This window comes from Vombatus ursinus, unplaced genomic scaffold, assembly GCF_900497805.2.
Source record: "Vombatus ursinus unplaced genomic scaffold, bare-nosed wombat genome assembly UNPS02014819.1, whole genome shotgun sequence".
NCBI classification, from domain to species: domain Eukaryota; kingdom Metazoa; phylum Chordata; class Mammalia; order Diprotodontia; family Vombatidae; genus Vombatus; species Vombatus ursinus.
The window spans coordinates 325,135-330,473 of record NW_020954597.1 but is presented as its reverse complement, the minus strand read 5'-3'; positions in this window follow the sequence as shown (position 1 = coordinate 330,473).

Sequence of the window (5,339 nt, the reverse complement as noted above, 5' to 3'; positions counted from 1 at the left end):
CCATTGCTAGTACATTGGTCAGGTTTTCGGTACAGCTTTCCTGTAGACAAAGAGAAAGAGATGTATTGTGAGAGTCTTGATATCCTCATGACATTTTCCAATCTGATGTCTTGGCCAACAAAGAAAGAGGGTCTCCTCGTACCTTCTGTCTGGTATGCTTTTGAGTGCCTGATTTTTGCTGTCTGGTTGAGAAGGGAAAGAAGAGAGACATCTTCCTCTTCTGGCCATCATGTCCTTGCTATGGTCTTATTAGCCAGGCTGCTGAAAATGGAATCTTCTCCTTTGCTCATACATTGGTCATCTCTTCAGTACCATTTTCCTGTAGAAAAGGAGAAAAAGCCATGTGGGTGAGACACTCTTTACCTCCTCATCAATTTTTCAAATCTTGTGAGAAGGCCATGAAATAAAGAGTGTCTCCCCGTACCTATTTTCTGGTACTCTCTTCAGACTTTGACTTCTGCTAGTTGGGACAGCTGGAGGAGGAGGGAAGATGAAAAGGAAAAGCAAGAGAGAGAGGGCATCTTCCTCCCCCAGCCTGTCTTCTCCTTCTTGTTCTCCTATGAGTCTGTCCCTGACAAAGAAAGAATCCTCCCCTTGCCACCGTCTGCCTTCTCACATGCCTGTCATGTCTTGCTGGAGAGAGAGAGAGAGGAGAGATGTAAGCTCCTCCCTTCCTCCCTCCTGGTTGTCTTCTTGAAGCTGTCCTCTTGCTTGCTGGGCAAAGGACAGAGAGATGGTCTCATTTGGGCCTTGTCCTTTTCTCTGCTGTTTGGGATCACAGAGACAAAGAGGGATTTTACAGACTCCTGTCTTGCTTCTCAGGTGCAGGGGCCATCTCCTGATTCTCTCTCCTTCTGTTTTTGACATCACTGTAGTACAGTCCTGCTGGCTCGGTCCAGGGATAGAATGAGAGACTGAATGAGAAAGAATCTTTGTCTTCTAGCTGACTATCTCCTTGCTTTAATCCTATTTCCTAGACCCTGGAAAAGTTAAGGATTTTTTTCTCTTGCTAATAACTTGGTCATGTCATCTCTTTGCTGTAATTTTTCAGGAGAGAGGGATAAAGGAAGAGACAGAGAGAGATATGTTTGATAGACTATGTCTCACCTCTCAATTTCCTCCAATTTGGTAATAAGTTCCAAAAATAAGAGGGTTTACCCTATCGTTCTTTGGATACATTCTTCACAGTTATGTTTCTGCTAGCTGGTCCTGCTAGAGGTGGGGAAGAGGAAGGAGGAAAGACAGAGAGAGACAGAGAGAGAGAGACAGAGAGAGAGAGAGAGAGAGAGAGAGGGAGAGACAGAAGCTCTTCTCTATTTTCCTCCTTGTTTTCTTTGTGCAGCAGTAGTCTTCTTCTAGGGCCCAGGGAGAGAGAGAAGATCTCCTTTCTGTATTGTCCTTTGACCTTCTAGGTAGGATGAGGGAAGCAAACAGGTGCTCTATATATCCCTGTTCTGTTTGTCAATCCTAGTGGGGCATCTCCTGATTCTCTCTCTCTCTTCTGGTCATCCCTTTACTGTAGTCCTGTTGGCTTGGTGCATGGAGAGAAAGAGATAGAGGAGATAGAACCTTCCTCTTTTTTTAATGGTATTTTATTTTTTCCAATTACATGTAAAGGTGATTTTTTACATTCATTTTTTTTAACATTTAATACCATTTTATTTTTTCAAATTACATATAAAGATAGTTTTCAACGCTCATTTTTGTAAGATTTTGATTTCCAAATTTTTCTCCTTTCTTCCCTTCCTTTCCTCCTCCCCAAGATGGCAAGCAGTCTGATATAGGTTATATCACATTTTTTATTAGATTTTGAGTTCTAAATTTTTCTCTTTCCCTCCTTTCCTTCCCTCCTCCTAAAATAATAAACAATCATATATATGTTATATATTTGTAATAATGTAAAACATATTTCCACAATAGTTATGCATTGAAAGAAAAAAGAGAACAAAAGGAAAAATCTTTAAAAAAATAAAGAACGTGAAAATATTATGCTTTGATCTGCATTCAGACCCCATCAGTTCTTTCTTTGCATGTAGACAGCATTTTTCATCATGAGTCTTTTAAAATTGTTTTGGATCATTGTCTCGCTGAGAAAAGCTAAGTTAATCTTAGCTGATCATTACACAATGTTGCTCTTACTGTGTACAATGTCCTCCTGCTTCTTATTTCACTTTGTATCAGTTCATGTAAGTTTTTCCAAATTTTTCTGAGAGCATCCTGCTTGTCATTTCTGAAAACACAACAGTATTCCATTACAATCATGTATAACTTGTTTAGCCATTGCCCAACTGATAGGCATTCCTTCAATTTCCAATTTTTTGCCACCACTAAAAGAGCTGCTACAGATATTTTTGTACATCTATAGGTCTTTTTCCATTTTGTTTTTTATCTCTTTGGGACATAGACCTAATAGTGGTGTCACTTAGTCAAAGCATTTGTATGTATGATTTTATAGCCCTTTGGGCATAGTTCCAAATTGCTCTCTAGAATGGATGAATCAGCATACAACTTCACCAACTGTGCTTTAGTGTTTTAATTTTCACACATCCCCTCCAACATCTGCATTTTCCTTTTCTGTCACATAAGTCAATCTTACAGGTGTCTGGTGGTAGCTCAGTATTGTTTTAATTTGCATTTCTCTAATCCATAGAGATTTAGAGCATTTTTTTCATATGACTATAGATAGCTCCGATTACCTTGTTTGGAAACTGCCTATTCATATCCTTTGACCATTTATCAATAGAGGAATGGCTCTTATTTCTATAAATTTGACTCAGTTTTCTAAATATTTGAGAAATGAGGTCTCTATCAGAGAAACTTATAAGAATTTTTTTTCACAGTAATTATTACCAACTACATATTTCCCTCTATTCTGTTTTCCCCTTGTTTATCCCATCCTCTCTCTCCTTTCACCCTGTCCATTCTCAAAAGCATTTTGCTTTGGCCTTTTAACTCCCCCAATCTCCCCTCCTTTCTTCTATCAGCACCACTCCCCCAAATCTCTTATCCCATTCCCCTCCTACTTCCCGGTATGGTAAGACAGATTTCTATGCCCAAGTGAGTGTGTATGTTATTCCCTCTTTAAATCAATTCTGATGAGGGTAAGGTTCACATGTTTTCCCCTATCTCCTCCATCTTCTCCTCCACTGTAAAAACTCTTTTGCAGCTCTCTTATGTCAGATAATTTACCCCATTCTACCTCTCCCTTTCCCATTCTCCTAGTGCATTCTTCTTTCTTACCCCTTAATTTTGCTTTTTTAGATAATCATCCCATCATATTAAATTTGTACCTATGAACTCTATGTATATTCCTTCTAACTGCCCTAATAATGTGAAAGTTTTTAGGATTTACAAGTATTATTTTCCAATGTAAGAATGTAAAGTTTAACTTTATTGAATCCCTTATGATTTCTCTTTTCTGTTTACTTTTTTATGTGTCTTTTGAGTCTTGTATTTGAAAGTCATATTTTCTATTCAGCTCTGGTCTTTTCATCAGGAATGCTTAAAAGTCCTCTATTTCATTGAATATCCATTTTTTCCTTTGATAGATTCTACTCAGTTTTGCTGGGTAGGTGATTCTTGGTTGTCAACCTAGCTCTTTTGCCCTCCATATTATAATATTCAAAGCCCTCCAATCCATTAATGTAGCAACTGCTAAATCTTGTGTTATCCTGAGTGTGGCTCCTTGATATATGAATTGTTTCTTTTTGGTTGTTTAAAATATCTTCTCCTTGAGCTAGGAGCTCTGGAGTTTGGCTATAATATTTGTGGGAGTTTTCATTTTGGGATCTCTTTCAGGAGGTGATCAGTGGATACTTTCAATTTCTATTTTCCCCTCTGGTTCTAGAGCAGTGTTCCTTGATAATTCCTTTTTTTTTCCCTTATTAATTTATTTATTTTTAGTTTTCAACATTTGCTTCCACAAGATTCTGAGTTCCAAATTTTCTCCCCTTCTAGCCCCTCCCCCACCCCAAAACGGCATGCATTCTGAATACCCCTTCCCCTAATCTGCCTTCCCTTTTATCACCCCTCCCCCCTTCTCTTATCCCCTTCCCCTTCTGTTTTCCTATAGGGCAGGATAGATTTCTATACCCCATTGCCTGTATATCTTATTTCCCAGTTGCATGTAAAAACAATTTTTAACATTTGTTTTTAAGACTTTGGGTTCCAAATTTTTTCCCTTCCTCCCTCCCCACCCACCTTCATTGAAAAGGCAAGCAACTCGATACAGGTTATACATGTGCAGTTATGCAAAACACTTCCATAGTAGTCATGTTGTGAAAAACTAACTATATTTCCCTTAATCCTATCCCAACCCCCATTTATTCTATTCTCCCTTTTGATCCTGTCCCTCCTCAGAAGTGTTTGCTTCTGATTAGCCCCTCCCCCAATCTGCCCTCCCTTCTATCATCCCCCCACTCTCTTATACCCTTCCCCCCAATTTTCCTGTAGAGTAAGATAGATTTCCATACCCAATTGAGTGTATATATTATTCCCTCCTTCAACCAAATACGATGAGAGTAAGATTCACTCATTTCATCTCACCTTCCCCATCTTCCCCTCCATTGTAAAAGCTTATTCTTGCCTGTTTTATGTGAGATAATTTACCCCATTCTACCTCTCCCTTTCTCCTTCTCCCAATAAATCCTCTCTTACCCCTTAATTTTATTTTTTAGATATCACCCCTTCATCTTCAACTCACCCTGTGCCCTCTATTTTTTATTCCCTCCCACTACCCTAATACTGACAAAGGTCTCATGAGTTACAAATACCATCTTTCCATGTAGAAATATAAACAGTTCAACTTTAATAAGTCCCTTAAGATTTCTCTTTCCTGTTTACCTTTTCATGCTTCTCTTGAGTCTTGTATTTGAAGGTCAAATTTTCTATTCAGCTCTGGTCTTTTCATCAAGAATGCTTGAAAGTCCTCAATTTCACTAAATGTCCATTTATTCCCCTGAAGCATTATACTCAGTTTTGCTGGGCAGGTGATTCTTGGTTGTAACCCTATCTCCTTTGACCTCTGGAATATAATATTCCAAGCCCTCTGGTTCCTTAATGTAGAAACTGCTAAATTTTGTGTTATCCTGATTGTGTTTCCACAATACTTGAATTGTTTTTTTCTGGCTGCTTGCAATATTTTCTCCTTGATCTGGGAACTCTGGAATTTGACTATAATATTGAATTCTTTCCAGTTTAATAAAAGTGAATTCTTTCCATTTCTATTTTACCCTCTGGTTCTAGAATATCAGGGTAGTTTTCTTTGATAATTTCTTGAAAGATGATGTGTAGGCTCTTTTTTTTTTTTAATCATAGCTTTCAGGTAGTACGATAATTTT